The following is a 27847-nucleotide window of genomic DNA, read 5'->3' as shown; positions in this document are numbered from 1 at the left end:
CACATCTTCTTTCAAGATGAAACAAATGACTGAGTACCTAACACCACTTGAGAGAAGAAACGTGAAGCCTTTTCTACATGCAAAATAGGCACGGCTGCGGTCATTTAAAAAGATGTGTCCTTTTGATCTAATGCCGTAAGGAAGAGGAATAAACACAATGCACAGAAGCACGCGTGAAGGCAGAGAGATTTTTTTTTCTTCCCCATTTTTCGTCTCTCCTCACCTTTGTCTTCCATCAAAACAGCTTACCCTCAAGGTACTAAGGAGAAGGACCAAACTCCAGTTCATGATAACATGCGTATTTATTCCCTCTTTCGGGACCTCCAGGTACAGATTTGAGAGTTGCCACACTCATGATTGGGAATAAGGTATTTTTCAACACCACCCCCTTCCTCCCATCTGTGTTTATTTCTACCTTTTTTTTTTTTTTTTTTTTTTTTTTTGTAGGTTCCACGTCCAGAGTGGAGAGCAGTACCGGGCTTGAACTCATGACTCTGGGATTAAGACCTGAGCTGACATCAGGAGTTAGATGCTTAATCAATTTAGCCACCCGGACACCCCTTTTTTCCCGCTTTAAAGAAAGACCTTTAGCACACTTTGAAATGATAGAAGACCCAGTTGGGGAAGTCAAGGCAATACATGGATAGTAATCATGCCTCCCTGCTCTACAATGTGTTCCATCTGTTTTTAGATCAGAGAGGTAAAGCAGATAATTGAAAGGTGCCAGATTTTATTTCCTTACAAAATAAGCCAACATGACAGGACATGGCAAGCTATGAGTTTCTTAATTCTCACCAAAAGACAGAAATTGAAACAACTCATATCTAGAAGCACAGAGGAACTATTTGAAATTGTTCCCTTAGCTATCTTTAGAAACATAATTAAAAAAGAAAAAAAAAAACCACACCGCAAATGCTGTTTAACTGTCAAGGATATTGTAAATTTGTTCTACAACTTAAAAAGAATTGTGAACCACCTAAAAAAATGCCACTGATGACCTGAAACAGTAAAATTCATGTTTTGTTGTTCAAAAACCTTAAAAAGGGAAGGGGAGATATAGGGAGTTTTCTCCACGCCAAAACAGATCGAGATATGATACTTTATTAAAAATCAAACATTATTTACTTTGTTAAAACGTACAAATAAATATATGTTTTGCCACTAGACAGGAGCCATCCCTCCAACCCAGCAAAAATCTCCCTATATACTTAAAGAATAATTTATTTATAATACAGCCAAGGATAGTATAAGGAAAATTAGTTTAATGCCATCAGCCTGACATCATCCTTAAGCTCAGATTTCAAATTTTTAAGCCATCTCAATGGTCCCTAATAGCTAGCTATTCAAGTGTGATCTTGGTCCAGTAGCATGAGCTTGAGCTGGGAAATTGTTTGAAAGGCAGAATCTGCACGTTAGCAAGAACCTGGGTGTGCACGTTAAAATTTGAGAGGCATTGCCCTAAACATAGTAACATTTAACCATTCGAATATTTTAATTTATTAAATATAAAATAAATGGAAGAAGATGCCCAATGACTCTTCAAGAAGAGTGAAAGCATAAGGCATACTCATCACTTTCGTCCCCGGAGACAGTCTCAAATGACATCTTATGTATAAATGACATCTTGGAGGTGGAGTAGTGCAATGGTTATACCATATGTGTTACTTGGCCTCAACAGACCCTTGAAAATGTATGTCTGCATGACAGGCACTAATGCCCTGTAGGAGCTTGCAAAGTTACTTGTGATCAGGGGAGCCACTTTTACAAAACATGATTTATTTAAGAATAAATATTTGTGGGGCGCCTGGGTGGCTCAGTTGGTTAAGCAGCCGACTTCAGTCAGGTCATGATCTCGCGGTCCGTGAGTTCGAGCCCCGCGTCGGGCTCTGTGCTGACAGCTCAGAGCCTGGAGCCTGTTTCAGATTCTGTGTCTCCCTCTCTCTCTGACCTTCCCCCATTCATGCTCTGTCTCTCTCTGTCTCAAAAATGAATAAACATTAAAAAAAAATAAAAAAAAAAGAATAAATATTTGTTTGGTGTTATTAGCATCTGATCTTCACAGGAGGCAGGAAAGTGAGACCAAAGGATAGAACCTAACACATTTTTTAGCATTCCACAAGTATCTTCAACATGTGATAGTAGCACACAATAATTTCCTAAGATAGAAAACCACCTACCCCAGGGTTCTAAGTTCCTAAATAAAGAGAATAGATGTTTCTTAACTGAGTTTACAGTCTAAGTTTTAAGGCCCTGGAAACAATTAGCCGATACTTGAAGATGGCAGAATTTATTTGGAAAGTTCCTCAGCTAACAGCCTCAAAGTTAATAATCACTGGGAGCTTAGCAAAGTACTCAGTACAGACCAGGACACCATCGTGTTTTCAAATTGTAGATTTTCCACTTGCCTGAACTGTGTCTTCTGTAAGAACAGTAAAAGCCCCATCAGCCAATCCTTTGCCCCAGGCTTTGCTCTCTGGCCTCTGAACTCTCCTTACGAGTGGTTCTTTTATAATTATGCAAGAAGAGGATGTGGTCCCGAAGAAATCTCCTAATAGGATTACATGGGGCAAACTGTCACTGCTTATCCACCTTAAGAGGAGAAAAGTCCCATCGAGATCACCATGTGTTGATCAGCTATGACAAGTTCAATTCTAAATGAAAACAAACTCTCAGGGTTTTCTTTGAGCTTCTTCGGAATCCCACAAACTTACATCAAATAGATTTGTTGTAATCCTTGGATCAACGACAGCCTATATTATGTCAGCCCGTATACTGTATCTTTGTTCAAATTAGTGCAAGTGTAAAATTACAAACATGTAGGCAATGATGACATTTTTTTTTCATTAAATAGGCTAAAATTTCCTCCATATTTTCAGTGTGAATTCCTACCGAATACTGAGGGCAGAAATCCTTTTAGACCTTAAGCTGGAGACTCCATCCATAGAGAAGGCAGTACAGTATAATGGTCAAGAGCATAGCCCCTGACTTTTCATCCCACCTCTGACACAGAGTAGCTGCAGGATCTTAAACTCTATGCCTTCCTTTCCTCGCCTGAAAAATGACAATAATAATAGTTCTTATCTCATAGTATTCTTGAGAGAATTAAATAAGATAGTATTTGTGAAAAGCTTTTATGTTGCCTGATACCTACAAGAACATAATAAATATAAACTATTATTCTCTGTGTAATTATTAATATTTAGGTTGTCCAAAGAGGTGAACTCCAACGTATAGAGCAAAATAAAATCGCTTTGAACCTTTCAAGTTCTATGCATTTTTGTATACTCCAGGACTTCTCAACCTCAGCACTACTGATATTTTGGGCCAGATGATTCTGTGGTGGAGCTTCCGTGAACATCCAAAAATGTCTCCAGGACTTGTCAAATATATGTCTCCTGGGGTGACTAAATCACCCCCAATTGAGAATCACTGACCTACACCATCTTACAAGTACCTTAGAAGGTTAGCATTATTATTCTAATTTTATAGAAGAAATCAAACATAGGTTTCTAATAAACAGAACCTAAAAATTCTTCTTGCCATGGACACCAAAAAAAAAAAAAAAAAAAAAAACAAACCATGAAAATGCAGCATGGTTTTCATTCATTTATTCAACCAATATTTATTGGCCTGGGCATTAGAATGAAGACACACTCTTAGGCGGAAGCGATGTAGGTTTTGGCTTCATGAGCTTGATTAAGTCAGGGGAGAGAAATGAATAAGCAGGGAATTACAGTACTGTATAAGGAGTTCTAAACTTAGGGTACTGTGTAAGGAGCTCTCACCTAGTCCTTGGGGAATCAGGAAAAATGTTGCAGGACAAAGACTGTCTATGTAATGATCTGAAGGATAAAAAGGTACAAGAGAGGGAAGAGATTCAAAAAGTTCTGCACAAGGAACCAAGCAGGTTGTAAGGTGGATCAAGAGGTAAAACTCAGCCCAGCTAAGAGAAGGAACAAAACTTGGATGGCAAGGCACCTTCCCCAACTCTGCCTACTTCTCCCTGAGATAGTCTAGTTTCCAGAAGGTAAGAAACAAGCCCATGTTTCCAGGTCATTAGCCATTTCCATTTATAAGTCTCTAAATATTAGGAATAAAAGTTTTTGCTTTTACAAGAGGCGTTTCAAATACTAAGGGCAATGTTTCCCCCTTTCCTATTTATTTGAATACCACACTGAGTATGCTTCCTTTCCAGGAAACTAGCGATTATGAAGAACGGTTTAGTGGAAGGTGCTAAGGAAAAAGAAGAATTTTCACTGAAAGTAGCAAACACAGTTTCAAAAGACTGAGTGTAAATCAACAGGCAACAAATGCTCTTTGGAGACATCAAGACCCTGGCCCTGCCAGTCTGGTAAAGCTGACAGTAAGAGCAGCAGTTATTCTAGGCTACTTTACCTTAATTCAACTCTTTTCATAGGAACTGAGACTCAAAGCACATAAATCATGTTAAAGCTTTCAGCAAAGTGTTTCTCTCCCAGTGTTGCCTAGGAAGATTTTTTTTTTAATTAATTCCAGGAGCCTGTATTCCAGGAGCGCTTAATAAACTCAGACTATAAAAATCATAGTACAGAAAATAAGAGTTGTCAATAGGCACTGCCGATTGCATAATATAGTGACACCAAGACAAACCTAATAAAATCTTAATGGTCTTAGCATTGGCTGGATTGTGACAAGACAGTGCAGTAAAGGAACTGGTGTGAATGAGAAAGCTGACCTGAAGAGAGATTCTCTGCAAAATTTCCCGGGGTACCGGGGACTTAGCACTTCTGGAATTAGGCAATTTGTGCTTGAAATCAGACACACAGGTGCAGAATCGATAGGCCTAACTATACTACAAATGTCTCTGTTACAATCTGGAAACACTAAAGCCATTTATAGATCTTGTGCACATTTCCACATTCCTGAAGATAGGTTATAAATACTGCTCTCACAACAGTCAGAATGCTATAGTTAGCTGGGCAAGATGTGGGGATTAGCAGAGGAATGTGGGGAAAAATAAAACAATAGCCACCCCCTAACTTGAAACAATTTTTCCATCTCCTTCACTGATCCTCAACCAAGCTCCTTGAAGTTTCTCAATAGACAAATATTTTTCTTTGCCAAAACAAAGAGAAAGAAAGAAAGGAAGAGGGAGAGACAGAGGAGAAGAGAGAAGGAAGGAAAGAAAGGAAACACTTTAGGTAAACAGTAGACAATTTCCTGGCTCCAGTCAGTCTAGGATTTAAAACATTAAAGTTGGAGCCCCCCCCCGTCCAAAAAAAAAGAGCTATTCTCCCAGCAAGCATAAAATTCTCTAACACATTTGAAGAGTTGTCCCCATGTGGTTTCCAATGCAGTTGGTTCAAATAATAAGTTGAGAACACACAACCAATGTTAAAAACCCAAATACATAAACTTTGAGGGCAAATTCATTACTGCCATTCTCTGTTCCTCATCCACTGGGGAGCTTCCACTGACCATTCCTTGGGTCCATTAAAATCTGCATGTCTGGATGCAAGACTGGCCTCCATGTTTTTTTGTCTGCTTGTTTGTTTGGTTTTTGTTTTAATGTTTATTTTTGAGAGAGAGAGACAGAGACAGAGTGTGAGTGGGGGAGGGGCAGAGAGAGGGAGACACAAAATCCAAAGCAGGCTCCAGGCTCCCAGCTGTCAACACAAAGCCTGACGTGGGTCCGAACTCATGAGCCATAAGATCATGACCTGAGCTGAAGTCAGACGCTCAACTCACTGAGCCACCCAGGTGCCCCTAGCCTTCATGGTTTTTAAACTCAGTGGTGAACAGACACTAATAGAGAAGAATTTTATTGAGACAGTACCAATAAAGATAGAAGTAGGGTCCATAAAGGATGGAGCCCTCTAAAACCCACATCTATATATTTTTCAATCCATTTCCAAAAGAGGTAGTTCATTCATTCATACATCCATTCATTTGGTCAAACAAATATATACTGAGTACCTCATGTTTCAGGCCTAGAAAATAGCTGGTTTCATGTTTTTATCTCTGACATGGATTTTTCCCATCATTTGCTCCAGATTTTCCCATCAAAAACACTACGGGAAGATGATGAAAAAAGAGGGTTTCTCGGTACCACCCTGCAGATGTGGGGTTTAATAGGCCTTCAAAGAAGGATGTTCATTGTCTTTCGTCAATATTCCCCAGGTGGATCTGATGATCATTTACTTTTGAGTTCAACCACCCAGATACCGCTACTGGGAATTGTTTTCAAGGCATCGAGGCAACTGATTTTTCTCTTTTTTGGATCAAATTGGCTTGTAAGAGGTGGAACTGTAGGTGTGGTGGCATGACAAGAACAAAGGGTTTGGGGTAAGTCAGAATTTGGCTTTGACCTCAGCTCAGCCACACTTCAAAAGCATGATGATGGAGACCTGACTTGAACTCTCTCAATCTCACTCTACACATCTCAAGAGAGGATATTAAGCCATGCTCACAATGTTGTCGGGAAGACTAGAGATAATGAATATAAAGCAACTAAGAGTCCCAAGTAGGCACTCAACGAACTGTGTTGGGCTCTGGGGATATGTGACCCGGATAGCTTTCTTCCTTGCCAGCTGTGCTAACTCAGGCACAACATTTCACCTCCCTTGGCCCCAGTTAACTCACTTGTCAAATGGAGAAAATGGCAGTTTTACTCTCTCCTACTTTTTGTAGAGCTGTAAATCATTTCAAGTGTTATCTAATATCTAATATACACACACACTCATCATGCTTTGGCTATTCCCATTTTTAGCTTTAAAAAACAACAATAGGAGTGCCTGGGTGGCTCATTCAGTTAAGTGTCAGACTCTTGGTTTCAGCTTGGGTCATGACCTCACAGTTCATGGGTTTAAGTCCCACGTTGGGCTCCATGCTGATGGTGCAGAACCTGCCTGGGATTCTTTCTCCCCCTACTCTCTGCCCCTCTCCTGCACCCTCTCTCTCAAAAATAAATAAACTTAAGAAAATAAAATAACATGAAAACAGCAACCATAACACACAACCTCCTGAACTGGGAGTTTCTGTCCCTAATTGAGTAAAGAGTTGGTTCTTTGGAATCCATGACATTTCACTTTCCTTTTTCATTCATTGATCATAGTTCTTTCTTTTGGAGATACACACATACATCTTCCCATGTATCAACACTGCAAATATGCAGAGACATTTACTGGGTCTCTCAGATCTTTCCTATGTCAATGTTTCATTTCTTTCATTTGCTTCACAATCTTAGCAATGCTGATGCCTCCATTTCTTGGTATGTGCTGCCCATAAAAGAAGACAAGATTCATGTGGTCTGATCAGCACCAAGTACAGCCCAGCAAACACATGGGGAGCACCTTACTCCCTGCCAGGCAGAGAACTAGTTACTAGAAATATATCTATGACAGAGCCCCTGTGTTTGAGTATCAGTTTATGTCAGATCAAGTAACTCTTTGCATGAAGCTCTTTACAATTCCAAAAGCATTTTAATATGTTTTATTTCATGTAATCCCAAAACAACCCTTAGGAGATATGTATATGAACCTCAAATGAAGTCTACAGAGATGAAGGCATTTGGTTGAAGCCATATTGATGGTATGAACAGAGGATGGCATTATAAAATTTCCATAAGAAAATACGAGATACTGGTATGATTTGATGACTGGTGTTAGTTACGATGGTATTAAAGCCAACATGCAAAAACTAAAGCCTCTCCCACTGCTTAAAAATACAAAGCTATCAGTAGCCTGGCATCTGAAGTGAGTAAAACCTCTAAGCTGGACTGGTGCATAAATACAGAGTAATTATGCCAGGGAACGCAGTGTCTGTTCTCCCCATGTGAGTCCAGGACTCCAGGAGTAGGAAACCAAGCTGCAGCTCAGCTGATGAGCAGTATCGAGGTGCCAAGGACTGGAGGTGTCTAAAGGACTTGATGACTACTGATAGGATGGGAGCAAAACAGACAGCAAAGCTTCCGTGCCTACTTTATCTCAAAGAATCTCAAGTTGGCTGTCACCACATTCTACAGCTTGAGAAGGTCTTCATGTGGGGCCACCGTGGGAAAAGCTGTTGAAGGAATAAAGCTAGTCCCTAACTACCCAACACACGGCCACCTTATGTATACTAATCACTCGGGATGATACGTGTCAAGAATTCCTTCAATTCTAAGGGAAAAAATCTGTAGAAAGTGAGATCAGTAATCTAACATAGAGTAATTTTATGAAAGATCTTGCTAGATCAGCGTTTTTTGTTTTTTGTTTTTCCTGCAAGAGATTGTTCCTAAGCAATCCCATTGGAACACCTAACTCCAGAAATTCTGAAAGTTTTCTGGGGCGCCTGGGTGGCTCAGTTGGTTAAGCATCCAACTTGGGCTCATGAGTTCGAGCCCTGTGTTGGGGTCTGTGCTGACAGCTCAGAGCCTGAAGCCTGTTTCAGATTCCGTCGCTGTCTCTCTCTGCCCCTCCCCTGCTCATGCACTATCTCTCTATTTCTCTCTCTCAGATATAAATAAACACTTAAAATATATTAAAAAATAAAGTTTGAAATATTTCTTGTATCTTCTGCCCTATGATCCAAACATGCAGGGCTCACTCTGAATACTTATGTCCCTTTCCAAGCTGTCTTCCAGCCAGTCATATCCCCAAAGGCACTCTGCCAGCATTCATCTGGAGTGGGGTGAGGGGGAGGAAATGAGAAGTCATCTTCTTTTCTTCCCTCCTCCCCTCACCCCCCTTTTTTTTTGAGAGGCAAGCTATGTTGGGATAGAACAAGAGATTTGAACTTGTTTTTATACAGTCCTTGGTAATTCAACAGAAGAAATAAGCAAATAACTATAATCACTGTATGTACTCTTAGGCTTTGGTACATTTCCAACTTGAGTTTAAATTCAGCTAACTATTCAAATACCCATTGAGTGTTAACCACTGTTAGTAGTGTGAAATACAGAGCGATGAGAAATAAGTCATAATTATCCTGAATTTACAAATGAGGAAACAAGGTTGGAGAAGTCAGTGACTTACTCAAGTTCAAATAATAGCAAATCCTAGCCATAGAATCCCAGCTCAGTTTTTGTGATAGAAAGAAAGAAAGAAAGAAAGAAAGAAAGAAAGAAAGAAAGAAAGAAAAGAACAGAAAAAATTGGTGCTCTTCCCACTATATTCTCCTCCTTATTGGCTTAGGGTGTATAATCTGTCACTTCAAAAATCCTTCTGCCAACACCCAGAGTTCTCTTTCCCTCTGTTCTTTCATTGCACCAATCAAGCAAACAAAGCACCCAATCACAAGCCCAATCTCCCCTGTGCCTGCCCGAGTTTCAGGTTCTCGCCAGAGAAAGTCACCTAATAGCACAGATGAGGTCTACCTTAAACAAGAAATCACCAGCCTACAGTGAGACTGCACCAAATTGAGGAACACTGTTAAACTTCTCTGGAAAACTTGTCTCTCATTCTCCTCAAAGAAGGCTTCAGTCTTCAACTCTCCTTTAGATTCCCTAACTTCTCTCCCTTTCAGTAGACAACCTGACTTTCATCTGAAGATGAGCAGAAGGCATCAGACAGGATCTCCCATGTCTTTCTGTTGCCAAACATCTGAGCTGATCTGTGTCTGCACCCACTTTCTTTTCCTTAGTGGTTGACGACTCTATCTCTCCTGTGGAGCCCTTGCCCTGCAGGCTTCTCTAGAATGTAACTCTATGTGCTCCTTCCCTGTGTATGCAACCTTTCTGTCTCAGACTGGACCTGCTGTCAATCATATTTCTGATATTTTCCACCAAAAACATCTCTTTGACTCCATATCCTCCCTCCAGCTGTTGCCCTATTTCTCTCCTGACTTTGATCCAAACCTCTAGAAAGAATAGTCCATAATTGATATCTCTGTTTTCTCACCTCCCACCCATCTTCACATTCTACACTGTTTCCTGCTCCTGCTTTCACACAAGCGTGTCTCACTGATGTCAACAATCAGCCCTGGGGTTGTAAATCGAAAAGACTAGTCTAAAACCTTCTGTCTTCTTAGCTCCTGACCTGTACAAGCAAACACCCACCTGATTTACCTATTAAGTGTTTTAAGAGCATTTCTAACTTAGCATTTGCAATTTCAGACTTTTTAAGAAACTTACATTCACTGACTCATAATAAAGCAATACTTTGGTACTGTTACTACTCCCACAGAGGGAACAGGGCTCCAAGTGATGGACCTTCTCCAAGACCCATCAGCAGATAGAAGACAAGGACAGAGTTTGAACTCAGTCATGAGTTGCAAAGCCTTGCTAGAAGCAACCCATGTCTTGCCTCCCTGTAAGCTTCACACAGGCAGAGTTCAGACACCTTTTGCTTACTCTTGTTTCCCCAGGACCTACAACAGCACATGGCAGACATTCAAGAAGGGTCTATAGAATAAATGATGAATCAAAGAACGACCTTCAGATGATCACTTTGTTTGAAGAGGCAGGCTGTAAAACCTCGTTGACATCTTCAGTCTGAGGTCTCATAAGAAATCGCCAAGATAATATTTCAGAAACGGCTTCAAAGTTTTTAAGTAATACCAACCTACCCAGAGAGATTGAGGGATAGACAGAGAGACGGATGAATAGTCTTCAAATACAAAGAAACTAGACGACCTTAATAAAAGGCATAAATCATGCAACTAGAAAGTAACTGTAATTATCATAGCACTATACTTGTTTTGTAACACAATATCAAATTCTGTGCTCTTATCAACTGAAATGGGGTCAGTCTGGCCCATTATTACAAACTTGGTTTGATGAAAGGCATGATGATCACCTTAGATACCTAATACTTCAGGTTCTATGACTCTGACCCGAATTCAGGGAAGTCGTTATGGTCTACTGCAAAAAAATAAAATAAAATAAAACAAAAAAAATACATGTTTCTGCTCAAATAATGCCAACTGCTTATATATGTTTACACAAATTTCAGTGCGACAGTTCAACTGTGCTTTAATTGCTTACCCCTTTACCATTCCTCATAGTTACAATTCATACAAAATAGGCCGGGAACTTTGAAAGCTATAAAAAAGCTCATGAAAAAAATAAACTGAATCCAAAAATGTAAACATGACCCATTTTCCCACCGAAATATTGCACCACATATGTAATATGCATAATGAAACAGAAAACCTTGTCTCCTTCACAAGGAGAATACAGATTTCCGTCAGTGATATTGATTAGGCACATGAAATGAAATTACATAGTGTGTATTTGCAGGTGAGTTATCTGGTTTTGAGTTTAAAAAAATGAAAAATTCATCGCACAAGCCTATTTCGGTATCATAGGGATGGCTCTGAATGTAAATGGTGCAAAACTTCTTCACTGAATAAATGGTTTTTACGTTGCACCTTCTCATCTTCAGAACACCTGTCACGCTGAAGTGTCAGGCTATGTTCAGGGGGGTATTTCTGGATTTGAGCGATGAGAGGGGAAAAGAAACAAAAGAAGAATGATTATTTCCTTTCCTTGACCGTCTCCTTTTCTCAAGGGCATCCTCCCCGACCCCTGCAGCATGATCAGATATGGGATAAAATCAAGTGATTTCCAAGACTTAAAATTAAGCCCCAGATGAGAACCATTGGTACTGTGTCCAGTGTAAGTTTCACACTGCAGAAAAGGAATAATTCAAAGGAAAATATTAAAAATGCACAGCAGATTTTAAAAGCTATCTTTAAAAAATCGACACTGGCAGCTTTTCTCATTTGAATGAATCTTAAGATATGTTTTCCAAACAAAGGGGAATTAAAACATATGAGCAGATCTTTTACAGGTTTATTATACACAGTCAGAGCACTGCTTTCATTTGTGAACACTGCAGACTTCAAACTTTATCCAAAGTGCAGAAAAGTTTGTCTTTTCTTAATCACATGCTGTCAATCATTTTCAATCACTTAATTCTGTTTAAAAACAGTGCCTTCCCCACCGCAAACACATACACACACACACACACACACACACACACACACACACACACATATACCAGGAGAACATGATGACTTCTTCCTTTCCTTCCCTTCCCTTCCCTTCCCTTCCCTTCCCTTCCCTTCCCTTCCTTTCCCTTCCCCTTCCCCTTCCCCTTCCTTCCTTCCTTCCTTCCTTCCTTCCTTCCTTCCTTCATGATGACTTCTTCCTTCTCTTCCCTTCCCTTCCCTTCCCTTCCCTTCCCCTTCCTTCCTTCCTTCCTTCCTTCCTTCCTTCCTTCCTTCCTTCCTTCCTTCCTTCAGGAAAAGCAAACTACAGTCTGACCCAGTGCTTGCCCACCAAGCCTATGTACACAAAGCTGCCACCAGAGGGAAGCAACACAGCTAAATGATGGTCCCAGTAACTCTAACCCACACATCACGTGAGAAGACAGTTTGGGCTGTTTTTTCATCTTTGTCTTAGTTACTTGATAGTTGTACAAGATAGAGTTCCAATCTTCACTTCTAAGTAAAATTACAAACTCAAGTATTAGAGAGTAACAGGATGTTTGGGATGATAAAGCAAATTTAAAACATTGAGACTGATGAGTCTCAACACATCATATGTATGGAATTAGATCAGATTACTCATTGCTTCCTTAGTTACACTCTCATACTTGACTAAAATGTGCCCCCCCCCCCCAGACCCTTGGGAATACCATGATTGTTCTAACGAGGCTTATCTTCTAAAGTATTACATCTTAAATGGCAGGTCTGCTCTCTGAGACAAAACATTCAAGAAATAGGTCAAAGAAAAACACACTTTGAGTGGGCACCCACTTAACGTGATGTGGTTTCCTCAAAAACCTTTCCTCACCAGGTCCCTGATGCTTAAAATTTTATAAATATAAACCAATTCCTTTGGATTAGAATGCTACTCTCTCTAGAAATCCAAACATTCTTGGCAAACATTCTAAACCAAGTAAAGGATATCTGACCTTTTCCTAGAGCTAGTGTTTGTCACTCATTCATTCATCAAACGATTGTTGAGCGGTTACTTACTATGTGTCTGGCACATAGTGAGTGTGGGATCTTTGTGATACAAAGATGAAAAATACAGTCAAGAAGAAGAAAAGAAAAAAATACTATAAACATGAGACTAGAAATGCTAAGATAGTGAGCAATGTCATGAATGAAAGAAAGAAGGGTGACAGAGAATATCACTGTGGGTGATAGGTGTAGGTTTAGATATGGAGGTCATGGATGACATTTTGCAGAATGGGATTCCCAAAGAATGAGGAGTTGTAATGAATGGGGCATCTGGGAAAAGGGAGGACAGCCCATGAGAAGAGAGAGGCTAACAACACTCTGGTCATAGTAAAGGCAGGAGCAAAGATCAATGGAGGAAGAGCCTGACCTCTTCCCAGAACTACAAGACCAATGTGGCTGGCATCTGGTGAGGAGTGGAGTGAACAGAGGGCCACTGATGAGCCTGGTCACAAAAAGTCTCATGGCTTTAGCAAGCCTTTTGGATTTTATTCTCAGGGCAATGGGAAGCCTACAATTAAATAGACTAAAACAGGGAGGGTACAGTGAGAGAAGGTAAGGATCAAAAGAGACAACCTGAATCTCTACAGCAAAAAGCTGAAAGAAGTTTGGGGGAAGGGATAAAGTAGAACAGAAAATGTGATGGAGAAGAGGGGCTCGGTGAGGCAAAGTAAGCTCCGTACTTCTTCTGTCAGAATTTTCTCTTTAGAAAGACAGATACCATATGGTTTCACTCTTATGTGGATCCTGAGAAACATAACAGAAACCCATGGGGGAGGGGAAGGAAAAAAAAAAAAAAAGAGGTTAGAGTGGGAGAGAGCCAAAGCATAAGAGACTGTTAAAAACTAAGAACAAACTGAGGGTTGATGGGGGGTGGGAGGGAGGGCAGGGTGGGTGATGGGTATTGAGGAGGGCACCTTTTGGGATGAGCACTGGGTGTTGTATGGAAACCAATTTGACAGTAAATTTCATATATTAAAAAATAAAAAAAAATAAAAAAAAATAAAAAAAAAAAGAATTTTCTCTTTAAATGCCCTGCTTCAGGACAAATCCGCCACCCCCCCTCCACCATTTTTCAGCTGTCTCAAATTCTCTTTGGAAATAGATGAAGTATAAATAATAAATAAATAAAAGAAATACAGCTTTGACTAAACAAGAACTTAAAAGACAAAGTGAGGTACCCATGCTGGGGAAAGACAGCCACATAATTAATTAGAAGGGTCTCTCCCCTTCTATCCTCAGCACTGAAGCCAGCCACCCTGCTTAGCATATGTCCCCTTCACTGGGAAAGGCACAAACTACCTGCTGTTCCCTAGCAAGTAAATTGGTCCCTACTATAAATTATTCTACGTGGTGAGGAAAAGCACTGGCTTTTTATGTATTTATTTATTTGGTTTTCTGAAGCTAGGAGCACAGCCAGGCAAATAACCCTAGATAATTTGAAAAAGTGGCTTTTAGTGACCCTAGTGACAAAAAAGTTGCCAGTGCTGTCCAGGGTGAGGCGGGGGCGCATCATTCCATGGAGGCTGTTCTGTCTCACCTGAAGAGGGTGCTGGGGTTGCTGCTTTGCTCCCCTCAGGCAAGGGTGGACCCCACTCAGGGTGAGGGTGCAGGAACCCAGGCATTGTCAGCTTCCACTGGAAATCTGCTCACACTTTCTAGACCCAAATCTCTTTACAAAGAATGAGTCCGTCTTTCGTGGGACTTGCGAGGCCAGAAGCTGGAGATTTATGATCAGGACTTAATGGAGGGATTGATTCTCAGGTGCAACAACCCCCCCTCCATTAGCCTCCTTTGGATGTGGCTAAGCCCTGACCTTAATGTTTCCTCAGACTGTTTTGTCCCCTCTCTTGCTCCCTCTTCAGGGAAGTCAGAGCATGGGAATAATTTCAAAACCAAGGCTCCTCAAAGAACTGAGACTGACCACTGACCACAGCATCACCCTCAAGACGTGCACCCTGCACCCTCCCACCAGGGGCATGGTGTGCACAGGGCTACAGGCCATGACCGTCCAGAGCCTATATAGCCCTTTCTAGGCTATGCTCTGAGTACCCAGGTTGCAGAAACCTTCTCCCAGAACCTTGACAGGCTTCTCAGCTGCATCTGTCTTCCCAGGGTTATGGCACCTCCAGGCCGATTTGTCTCGGTGGGGGAAATGCAGAGCTTGTGTGTGTGCCCAAGGTCCCTTGGGGCTCAGGATACAGCCCCTGAGGGAAGAGAAAAGGGTTGCTACCAGTTTTCTCTGCACCGCCATTTTCCATGCAGAATGTGGGGGAGTGTGAGACTTCTTAAGTCAAACCTGGCTGGCCTTCCAGGCCACTCTAAAAGACAGATCAGTCACCTAGGAGAACTGTATACACTTTTTAAACAATTTGTTAGGGGCACCTGGGTGGCTCAGTCGGTTGAGCGCCGACTTCGGCTCAGGTCACGATCTCGCGGTCCTTGAGTTCGAGCCCCGCATCGGGCTCTGTGCTGACAGCTCAGAGCCTGGAGCCTGTTTCAGATTCTGTGTCTCCCTCTCTCTGACCCTCCCCCATTCATGCTCTGTCTCTCTCTGTCTCAAAAATAAATAAACATTAAAAAAAAAATTGTTAAGATTTATAACTTTCAAGGGATTAAATCTGAGGTGGGCCTCCCTCTCCAACTCTTGCACAGGGCCCCACAAATGTCTAGGGCAGTGCTGCTGGTGACAGTGGCCCTTCAGGTGATAAGAGGAAGTGTCACCATGGAGAGAGCAACTGTGCACAGCTACTGAAAAAATAGAAACACCGCCGTGGAATTTTATCTCTTTCAGGGTGAAAGAGATAAAAATATAAACATTTTAAGAAACTTACTAATAACTCACAAGAACGAACAGAATTCCTAATTCAAACATGGCCAAAAATAAAATAAAAATTCATTCATTAACCCATTCATTCATTCATCCATCCGTTCATTCATTAATTCACTGCTGAATGTCCACACACGACAGGTAGTGGATTATCATGAACTCAGTTGTGTCCCACAAAACTCATGTGTTAAAGTCATAGCCCCATGAACCACAGAATGTGACCACCTCTGGAGACAGAGACTCCAAAGATATACCTACGTTAAAATTACGTCATTAGCGTGGCCCTAATCCCTTATGACTGGTGTCCTTATAAGAAGAGGCCATCAGGACTCAGAGACACACAGAAGAACCATGTGAGAACACAGAGAGAAAATGACCACCTACAAGCTGAAGAGAGGGGCTTTAGAATCCTGCTGACATCTTGATTTCAGACCTCCAGCCTCCAGGATTGTGAGAAAAGAAATTTCTATGGTTTCAGCCACCCAGTGTGTGGAACTTTGTTATGGCAGCTCCAGTAGACTAACAGAGAGATACCTTACAACAGTAGTTCACCACATAGCAGAAAAGAAAGATATGCCAGAGTCTATTGTAAACTGAGGTGATTAAGAAACAGCTCGCTAGGGGTGCCTGGGTGGCTCAGTCAGTTAAGCGTCCAGCTTCTGCTCAGGTCATGATCTCGCGGTCCGTGAGTTTGAGCCTTGAGTCGGCCTCTGTGCTGAAAGCTTGGAGCCTGGATCCTGCTTTGGATTCTTTGTCTCCCTCTTTGTCTCTCCGCACCCCGCCCCCCACACTCTGTCTCTCTCTGTCTTTCAAAAATAAATAAATGTTTAAAAAAGAAAAGAAAAGAAAGAAAGAAAGAAGGAAAGAAAGAGCTCACTTACGTCTCACTCTCAGAGCAGGACTGCAAAGCGATTTGAGTTTCCGTACCGCTGGAAGGTCTTCCTTCTGGACCTCCACTCTGGACCTCCTTCTGAACCTAATCTCAGCTTCTAGGCCTTAAGCATTTCTCACTCTTGGAGCTGAAAACCTTTTCTCAAGTGCCATGGTCATAGCCCTAGCAGTTTCAAGAATCCACCCCCCCCCCCCCTACTTTTCAGGCAAATGAATAACAACTTCATACCTTCGATAATAATCCATTAATAAAAAAAAAAATGAAAGCTACTAAGAGGTCATTAAGAAAAGTATGTTGTCTAACTATAATTGCTCTCTCAGACTCTAAAAATCATTGACGTGCTTCAATTCCTTACAGGGTTGTCTGTATCAACAGTTCCCAAATCTAAGTGTCTGTCTCAGGGAGGGGGACATCCAGCGGGGAAGTGAGCATGACTCTCAGGTCAACTTGCTCAGCCATGTCCTGAGCCACGCCCACTCTAACACAGCGCCCCACTGCCTTGGGTAGAGGGGGAGTGCAATCACCTGAAACACAATAGGTCATGCATTCTTGACAAGGGGGACAGTATCCCCAAGGCAGGTACAAACTGGTTCTTGGAAAAAAAGGAGAAGAAATCCTTAGATATTATGATAGTTTATGGACTTTCCAGTGGCCACACTACACAAACAGACATACTGAATGTCTGCAGTATTAAAATGTCAGGAGGGAAGGGGGTCTTTAGGAAAAGAAAAAATCTAGGCAACTTTTCAGGGGAGGGCAATAAAAAAAAAAGTTTGAGAAATACTTCTATAGATTGGAAGTAAGAATACCAAGCATGGAAATAAGAATAATAATAGCTAGCATGTGCTGAGTGCCTTGTAAAACTGTGAAGTGCACACGGTCACAGGCTTGAGATCTGTCAACTCATTTAATTCTCGCGGCAACCCTATGTGATAACTATTATTATTATATTGCCATTCTAACGATGTAGGTATTGAGATGTTAAACGTTTAATTTTCTGAGTGTTACGCATCTTAGATATATAGTAGCTGGGATACGTGTAGCAGAAAGTTCCTTACCAATATTAGATTTTATCAACATACCCGAAGATGATTTGTACCCTCACTGACTGCGACAGTGGCACAGAGGATGTTAGTGGCGGCTCAGTGTTCGTCTAGCATCTATATACACACTCTTGACTTTCGAGCTCTATGCCTACCAAGAATTCCCAACCATATTATGCTAGGGGTGCTTTTGTACTGTAGTTACACGAGAATAAAGATTCTATAAAGCAATAAAACAGAAGTACGAAAAGGGAGTTACTCATATGAAAACATGGTTGAATAGTTTATAAAAACAGGGTTTTTTTTATTCAATATCAAGTCAGTTAAAGTTGCTGGCACATTAGGGAAGACAAATATGGAGAGAGCAGAATCTTAAAACTCTGTGATGATTTTGCACTCAGATTACTCTCCTCGTGCCTAAATGTTTTAAGTGCACTATAAGAAAGCAAACTGGAAATCAGAGTTGATGCATTTGGGGAAGAAAACAGGAATCCAATAAGTTCCATAAGCAGATGGAACCCCGGGCCCTACATGAAAAGACTGGCAAATTATTGTTCATTTAAATGTTTGTGTGTGTGTGTGTGTGTGTGTGTGTATAAATTATTATTAAATATTTTAATGCTTTCTTAATTAAACTTAATTAAACTTCCCCTAGTGTACCTGATATAGACAACTTGTATACTATGTCCATTTTCAAATGCGTCTCGCAGTTCTATCGGCCCTAAAACCTGGAAACCCGTAACCTATTTTATTGAGGCAAAAACTTAAGCAAAACCGAGGAGCACCATCCAACGGAGACAGCTACCATTACCAAAAGAAATAATGCTCCTTATTTCCACCTACTGTTGTGAGTTAGCAAAGGCAAAATATAGCTAAGAGAAAACAAACCACTGGGCTCCCTAAATGACATTTCTTGACAATAAAAGAGAGAGAGAGAGACATATATGGGGGGGGGGAGAGAAAGGAAGGAAGGAAGGAAGGAAGGAAGGAAGGAAGGAAGGATGAAAGAAAAGAAGGAAGAAAGGGAAGGAAGGAGGGAGGGAGGGAGGGAGGTGAAAGGAAGAATGAAAGAAAGAAAGAAAGAGAAAAAGAAAGAAGAAAAAGAAAGAAAGAAAGAAAGAAAGAAAGAAAGAAAGAAAGAAAGAAAGAAAGAAAGAGGAGGGAGGGAGGAAGGGAGATGAGAGAAAGAGGGAGTGCAAATTTAATCTAATAGATGGAAAGTCTTGGATGTTATTAAAGAAGATGAAAAAGCACACTTAGAGTCTTCCGCACCCAGGCACTTCTGACTCCCTGAATTATTTATCAGGTGCACTGCAGTTAGGCTCCAAAAGGGTTATGAATTCTTAGTGGTGTCTTTGTGACCTGTGATGATTCTGAACCCTCCGTGTCAAAGCGTCCCGTCTTCACTAATGGGCCCTGACAGCCAGATGAGGCTGGGACGGCCACTGTGGTCTTCCCATTTTCTTTCCTAATCCCCGTGGGCCGCCCCTCTGCGCACACAGGCAGCAGGAAAGACTAATTTCTTTCCCATTTTCTAAGCCCTCTTTGAAGGTATTTCTCTAGCAGTGTGCTGAACTGCAGCGGTTTAGAGCGATTTAGTTTATCTGCATCTTTTTATTTCCTCTGCCATTAGTCCACTTAAAAAAAACAATAAGAACAAAAAAGAAATCGTCCTCAGTTTTAAAGACAATCCTTAGGCTTATTTATCTTGCTTCTGATTTTTTTTTCCTTTGGTGGAGGTTTCCAACTCTCAATTTCTTCATCCACAGCAATTTGTACAAACAAATACTGCCCACAGCCATCATTAATCCTTGAAGTGTGACCTCATGTGCATAATAATGTTCAAAAGTGGAGGCTTGGTTGTGCAAGGTGAAAAGAAGTCAAAGATGCGATCCAAGTCCTTGAAAAGTTTACAATTTAGCTGGGTAAATAACTATGCACATTAGAGAAGATTACCAGGCCACAGAGGAACAGGGTGGAAAACGTGAAATAAAGTATAACTGAAGGAAGACTTGGGTAAGATTTCTGAGATCCTGATTTTACTCCCGAATGTTCTGCTAATACAGGCATGTCAGTTGGGCGCCTAGGTGGCTCCGTCGATTAAGCATCCAACTCAGGCTCAGGTCATGATGTCCCAGTTCATGAGTCCGGGCCCGCGTCAGGCTCTGTGCTGACAGCTCAGAGCCTGGAGCCTACTTCTTTGGAATCTGTGTTTTCCTCTGTCTCTGCCCCTCCCCTGCGCTCTCTCTCTCTCTCTCTCTCTCTCTCTCTCTCTCTCAAATAAATAAACATTAAAAAAAAAATTACAGGCATGCCAATTAACTTTTCTAGGCCTGGTGTCACACATATCTTTACAGAAGGAGCTGGAATCACTTCTATCAGAATTCCTTCCTTTCCAATGTTAAAATAGGTGACAGTTTTTCATCCCATGTCATCCCCCCAAATTAACAATGATAAAACAAAAACTCCCCATTAATGTTTTTAAAATCCAGTAAAACTGGGTAGTATTAATTTAGGTAAGAGAACTGTTGAAATTCCTGAGTTCACAGAAATAATATTAAAGAAAGCAATGATGTGAGCATGAACAAAAGCGGTATATTTTAACACAGCCAACACGTCCCCATCAAAAGCAGTGCAGTCACTTTTTTCGTTACCCAGAAATCTGTACAATGTTCATCTCTGACCTTTTCTCCATTCTTAATCCAGGTCTCAATTACCTGCCAAGATCTGACAAAAAGAAAAGAGAAGAAAAAATAAAGAGAGAACCCCTTCATCTTCTATCAGAAGGTATTTATCTGCCCTTATCTTGTCCTCAAGCAGAAGTCACTCATCAATGAACAATAAGACAGGGTCATTCTTCATATGCTGGTTTTGAGCTTATCAGTTATTCAGTCAATGCGATTATTCTAGAAAGCATTAATGACAGAAGCCTTTTTTTTTTCTGTTAATAATCGATGCCCAGAACCTCAACTTTCGTCTTCCCTACAGACACAAGCAAAGAGGTCTCTATCTCCTGTTCTCTGGGGTTTACCTCATTGGAATAGCTTCAGCAGCTACCAAGTGAGCGAGCTAAGTGAAGAGCTCTGTACTGAGTGCCTTCAGGGAATTCAGAAATAAATCAGTTCAAGTCCTTGCCTGCACGTTACTTAGGAGAAAAGAAGGCAAAGAAGATGGATAAATGAATAATTGAAGGCAGAAGGTCATAAATGCCATAAATAGAGGTATCAACAAAATTATATCCAGGCTGAAAAGAAAGAGGGGGGATATTTGGGAATATCTGAAGGACTTGGAAGGGAAGTGGCGTTTGAGACTAACTTCATTTCCAACTCCTCATCCAGTAGTAAAGAAGAAAATCACCTCAAGACCCCCCTGCCTGGCTCCCCAAAATAAATCCAAGAAGAGAGATGACCATTCATCTGGGGTTATGGCATATTTTTTCTCTACAATATATCTTCCAAATGGTTATTAGTTTCATGTTCAGCAGGAATGAAGGGTCCCCACGCAGAATTCTCACACATCAAAGGATATGCCATCCATTTATGACATTGTAGCAACTCGTTTCCTGATAAATAAGTTGCCAGATCCATTCCCCTACAGGGTGAATGAAGGCATTGATGTTAAGGCAGGGTTCTTAAAGCAAAATTACACTCACTCTTTCCATTTCACTTTTCATAATAACTGGAGTATTTTTTTTTTTTTTTTTTTTTTTTTTTTTTTTTTTTTACCAAATCAGTTTTCTGTACTGAATGTAGAGCCCCCTTAAGCTACGCTCACTTTGAAAACTCTAACTTGGCTTTGAACAGATCCTGATGAAGACAAAGAGAGCACAGAATGTAATCAACCCTGATTTCTCCAATTTGTTCTCTGAGCTACAGGGTGCTTTAATGAAATCGGAAGCGTCACGTTGCCTTCCAGTAGAGGAGCTGGGCCCAGAGAAGAGCCAAGAGCGTAGCAGGAACGATTCTGCAGTGGTAACTCTAAATCTGAGCACAGGGACCACTGCAAGGTTGTTACAGCAAGACGGTTACTTTGAGAAACTGAAATAAATGTATCATCATTTCAAAAGACAGCTTTATAGGCTAGAGCAAAGAAAATAAAGTAGCTGTATATGTAATTTTGTGTAAACATGCATGTAAAATTTTACATGCATTTACAGAATATGTGTGTGTGTGTGTGTATATATATATATATATATATATATATGCAAATATATACCCACAAAATACACTTCTCTACTCTTTACTACGAATACGTATTTAATGGTAAATTTTAGATATGGTTAAGAAACTCATGAGTCTATTTTGAAAAGAGGCTTTCCTCCATACAGACCAAGAAGCAGTATTATTTGTCAAAGTCTTCTACTCGACTTCTAGAAGCAACCACCTGTACAGGGTATGCAGAACCTTTCATGGTGGACCCATGGACAAGTGCATTTCTGAGTACTGTACTCCAGGTATAGGACTCAGATACAGGGTAATCTTTCTGCTAGTGCTGTTTCTTAGCCATCCACACCTTTGCAGCTTTACCAACAATAATGAAAACCATTAAAGAGATAATATTTGCATAGAATTTGCCATTTACAAAGCACTCTCCCATACATGTCATTTGATCGTCCCACGTCTAATGAGGCAAGTCTTGTCACTGGGCCATTTTACAAATGGCAAAACTGAGGCTCAGGCAGTTCCAGGGATCTGTTCACCCTTATCGAAGTCGTGGGTAGCAGAGCTGGGGGTGAAACCCAAGTGCTCTGATGCTAAAGCTATGCTGTTTCCTTTGGGGTGGAAAGATCTTTAGGGCTTTTCTCCCCAGGCCACCCATCCACTGCAGCTTGCCATTAACCAGCTGCGAGGACAGCCTGCTGTCCTCTATTATCCAGGGGCCTGCAGTCTCTCTGGGGGAATTGGTGATGTTGGGCATAATTTTCGTCTTGGCAGCCTGGCTGTGCTCCAGGACCTCTTTATTAGGATCACGCTGTGTCATTTAAAGTTCAAAGGGGCTTGTAAGCAATGCTGACAAAATGGCTCGACAATGGTCTGTGGGTCCGTGGTGAGTTCAACCTTCCCCTGATGGGTTTGGACTGCCAGTTTACTGCCTGCCTTGGGTACATTCTGCAGGTGGTCTCTTTCACGTTTTGCGTCCTTTAAATCTCATCCTATGCTCCCTTCAGCGCACCGGTCTCTGTACCTGCATCTTCACTGCCTTCAGGAGCTGTAGCCCCTGCCCGGCCGTGAGCGAACCTTCTTCTTTCTGAACTTAACCCTGTGCTCTCCATCCAACTTCCTCCGCTCCCTCCTGCCAACTAGAGGTCATGGCTCCCATTTGTTTGTTTGATTTCATCACGCGTTTAATAAATAAAATGAGGGTAGTATCCATCTTTCTGGCTTTATAAAAGACTAAGTGACAATATTCCACAAACATCTACTAAGTACCTGGAGTGGGTGATACTATGCAGCCAGATGTTAAGATGAAGGTTTCCCCTCCAACCAGATCTTCTCTGCTAACAAAGCTGATCAGGTCTTCACTATTCAAAACCTCTTTCCCGATACTCAATCCCAAAGCTCTCGCTTTGCCTTTCTCTTTGCATTTACATACATCATGTCATCTCTATATCCTACCCTCTGGCTCCTTATGATCCAGCTTACATGATTCGAAACTTCTCTCTAAAAAGTCCACACTGGGGGGGGGGGGGTGCCTGGGTGGCTCAGTTAGTTAAGCGCTGGACTCTTGGTTTCAGCTCAGGTCACCATCTCCCGGATCATGGGATGGAGCCTGACGTCGGGCTCTGTGCTGACAGCGTGGGGCCTGCTTGGGATTCTGTCACTCTTCTCTCTCTGCTCCTCCCCGGCTCTGTCTCTCTCAAAATAAATACATAAACATTTTTCTTAAAGTCCACAGTACGATTTCCAAATATAAAATCTACTGCTCTCCTTCAGTTGTCCTTTACCTTGACTTCTCCACGAAGCTTGCTACTCCTGATCATGTTTCCTTTCCCTAAACTCTCCATTTCCATCAGTTTCTCTGATATCCTGCTAGTTAGTCTTCCTCTTACTTTTCTGACCACATCCGTTTGACTCCCAGCCTCTAAATGTGGACCATCCTTGGGGCGCCTGGGTGGCTCAGGCCCTCGGTTGAGCCAGGTCTTTGGCTCAGGTCATGACCTCGCGGTTCTTGGGTTCGAGCCCTGCGTCAGGCTCTGTGCTGAAGGCTCGGAGCCTGGATCCTGCTTCAGATTCTGTGTCTCCCTCTCTCTCTGCCCCTCCCCTGCTCATGCTCTGTCTCTCTCTCTGTCAAAAATAAATAAACATTAAAAAAAATTTAAATAGGTGGACCATCCTTATAATTCAATCCTCATGCACCTTCTCTTCAACACACAATTAAGTGCTCCTGCTTTAATAGTATAAAGCTGGATTCCGAATCTTCAACCCAGTTCCAACATTGATCCATCTGATCTGATTTCCAGCCCTATGGACGTTAACAGCCGTACATCCAGCCAGAATTTCAAACCGGTCTCTCAAAGCTCTTCTTCTGACTTCTCCAATTTAACCGGTGACAGTGACATTCCCTCAGTGACTCCACAGTAGTGGCCATCACTCGTCCTCCTTCTTCCAAACTTACCACCCAAATGAGGCACTGGTGAGGCCAGATCTTCCTTTATAAGTGCTTCTTCATATGATGGCTGCTTCCCCCATAATGAGCTAAATAAAACTACACTTTGTCCCACATCTCCTTGTCCCCAGCATCTCCTTTCTAGCCGCTCTCAATTACTTACATGAGTTTCCTGGGGGTATCATTGTGTGACGCCACTCAAAAATTTGTATCTACTGCTTGTGAGGATATTGTCACTTAAAAATTTTCATAGCCAGTTACAGCCTATCTTTTTATCTGGGTCTCGAATTGAAATCCCAGATTTGCTACTTTCTGGCTGTGTGACCTTGGGGAAATGACTTAATCTTGCCATGACCTGGTTTCCTCACTTGTAAAATACACAGGCAGGTGTTAACTCGCCGATGAAATAAAGAAAGGATAGATGAATGAATGCGTTAACCGAGTGTCTAAGGCGCAATTTAGGAAGGAGGAATTGATTTTGTTGTGAGTGGCATTGTTAGATGTGCTTGATAATTCTTCAACGTTAATTAGCTTCAATTTTGTTAGGCCAATGTGCTACAGAGGGAAACGTGTAAACTTCATAGCTAGAGAAACCAGTGTTCAAGTTCTGAATATTCTAACGACTAGCTATATGGCATGGGGAAAATCATTTAACTTCAGTGAATCATGGTTTTCTCCCAGTAAACAGGGATAGTGATACCTACCTTACAGAGTTACTTTAAAAATTAGGAATAGCAACGTGTTGTACCAGTGTAGCCAGCAACTTGAGGCTGTTTATTAGTACGATTCTTGAGCATGTTCTAGGGATGAAACAGCCAGAACATAGCCATCTCTGACATTGGAAGATATTTTTAGCTTATTGAGTCAAGAGTGTTTCATGCAGCCAAAATCTGGTCGCATTTGCCATCTGAATTTAAAACAAACAAAAAATCATTTCCCTTCTTTCATCCTAATTCATAGCTGCATAAAATATGTTGTAGATGATTAAATTCGTTACTCGACACTACTCTTTATTTCCATTTTTTTTAATGTTTATTTATTTTTGAGAGTGATAGAGACAGAGTGCAAGCTGTGGATGGGCAGAAAGAGAGGAAGACACCGAATCTGAAACAAGCTCCAGGCTGTGAGCTGTCAGCACGGAGCCCCAACACGGGGCTCGAACTCACGAACCACGAGATCATGACCTCTGTTGAGGTCAGACACTTAACCTACTGAGCCATCTAGGCGCCCCTCAACATTAGTTTTCAAGAAAGCCTGTCTGAATAGCAGACAGAGGTATAGCCATGGATTGTAGCGACCTGGCTCTTTGTCTCAGTGTTGTTACTAACTACATATGTGGCCTTGAGGAAAGTTATTTCATTTCTCTTCTTGAGTATTAAAACCATAACAGGAAGAAGGTTTTTACAATGCCTCAGGTCTCTTTCAGCTTAAACATCCCATGAGTCCCAGGGATGGAGTGCCACCTGTTGGGTCCAACTGAAAATTAGCTTTGAGATTTAAAGAATTTCTCAGAGCATCTGAATGTTACCATCAGAAGCCGAGCCCTACAATAAATAGAATGAATATAGTGTGATGATGAGAGTCACAGAGAAGACGGGTTCCCGAATCTGCTTCCGGTACCTGGCTTCTGATAAGTATCGTTTATACACTGCCATCTAAACTCACTTGAAAATCTAAGGAAGTTTAGAATTCCAACAGAATGATTTAACTAAATTAGGAAACATGTTTAGTTCAAGGATGAATAAATACAGCCAGACAGACTTGTGTGTCCAGACACCTTCTCTGCCATTAATGAGCAGAGCTCAGAGCTGAGAAGCAAACCATTTAACTCCTCTAATCCAAAAATTCCTTACAACGTGGGTGTCAAGATTAAATGAGGGGATCCATGCAAAGTCTTTATCGAGCAAGTGGCCTGAATGGACCAAGGACTCAATAAATGGGAATCATTATTTTCATCGTTGGATATAAATTGTTCTATATGAAGTAACGAGAGTAACAGTTTCAAGTGAAACCACTACAGTGAAATACTAGCAATACAAAGCTACTAATGTGAGTCTAAACCAGAGGAGATCAAAGGGTTATGTCCCAACTGCAGAAATTATATTTGTGGCTGTAAATAAGTCACTTCTGTTTGTGTAAAAAAAAAAAAAAAACACCACCGGAGTATATCATCGCTGAGATCCCGCTCAGCTGTAACATCCTATCGGTATATAATTTTAAGCCACACGTCTGCTGTAGAATTCACCAATATCTTTAGCTTTCTGCAGAAGTAGAAATGCATGAACTGTAGAGAAACATGCTGCCTCTGTGAGCAGACGGGACTTCTCACAAGTTGCTTAAAGCCCCCCCAAAATCTTAAAAACCGACTGCATTTTATTTCCAGTATCAACATAGAGAAGGTTAAGGGGAAAAAAAATAAATAAATAACCTCACAGACTTTTGTTATTTAGCTGGGAATGGCTGGCAGTAAAATCCAGTAGAACAAATAAAGAAAACTAACTTCATAATGACACTGTGATGTTTTTCCTGACGAAGAAAAAAAAAAATATCTCCAAGTGGCTTATCTCATTTACTCACATATTTCTATCAGCTAATAAGAGAATATGTACTGAGCACTTACATATATACAAAAGTAGTTCATGCCTAAATAGCTAATATTTCTCTTCATTTTTCTTTCACACCCTGACACATCTTCTCTCATTTTCCAGCTCCTTGAACTACATTTTTCCTTATTATATTTTAATTGACTCTTCATATTAAATTTTGCTTGAAAGGGTGATTTGAGTTCAAAAGCACCAAAGGAGTCATACCTTTTGAGCCAAGGCTTATGTCACGTTTAATTTGATCTAAACTTCGATAGCAAATTCTGATTTTCCTCTTTATTTTTCATATTAACACAATAAAATACAGGCGCGGCTGAAAATAATAGAGAGGGAAGAAATAATTTCTGTCATTCAAACACTCAGATTTCACCTTGACTTTCGCTATCATGAAACTCTATCATTTTTTAAATGTTTGCTTGCTTTCTTAGAATCAAATCGTTAAAGCCATATGCTATCTCCCAGCTCAGCATTCTCATTACCATTTAAAGTGTGCTTAAAATCAATTGAAAGTCAACACATCACATAACCAGCAAGGCACAGTTAGCGTGTTCTGATCTGTGCAGTCGCATGGTAACTGCTGGTCTATGAAACATCCAAATTCTCCCAGGTGCCATAGTGATAGGCAGGAAGAGTTTAAATAGTGAAAATGTTTTTTTAAAAAATGGCTTTCAAAAGATGATGGGTTCAGTTTCTTCAGAAGGTCTAAATCTGTAATTCTGTTATCTAATTTGCACATTGGAAATTTCCAAAAACTAAATTCTCACGTTGAAGTCTTCTTTCCATATTGGGAAAAAAAAAAAAAAAAAAAAAAGGAAAAAAAAAAAGAAAAGAAAAAGAAAAAAAAAGAAAAAGAAGAAGTTACTTTAAAAAAAATCCTGTCTTGCGTTTGTGTCTAATCTCGTTTGGTCCACGATTCTACAAGACATAAGCACAACAAATAGCAAAT

At 40.9% G+C, this 27847-nt stretch overlaps 1 protein-coding gene across 2 annotated transcripts in view; it reads right to left on the bottom strand.

Moving 5' to 3' along the window:
- The window catches only part of FLRT2 (fibronectin leucine rich transmembrane protein 2), a 104271-nt gene that overhangs the window by 10676 nt on the left and 65748 nt on the right, over positions 1 to 27847 (bottom strand). The window lies entirely within an intron of this gene.

Source organism: Panthera leo, chromosome B3 (genome assembly GCF_018350215.1).
Source record: "Panthera leo isolate Ple1 chromosome B3, P.leo_Ple1_pat1.1, whole genome shotgun sequence".
In the NCBI taxonomy this organism is placed as follows: Eukaryota; Metazoa; Chordata; class Mammalia; order Carnivora; family Felidae; genus Panthera; species Panthera leo.
Note: the sequence above shows the minus strand (reverse complement) of the source record. Positions and strands in the feature narration are given on the sequence as shown.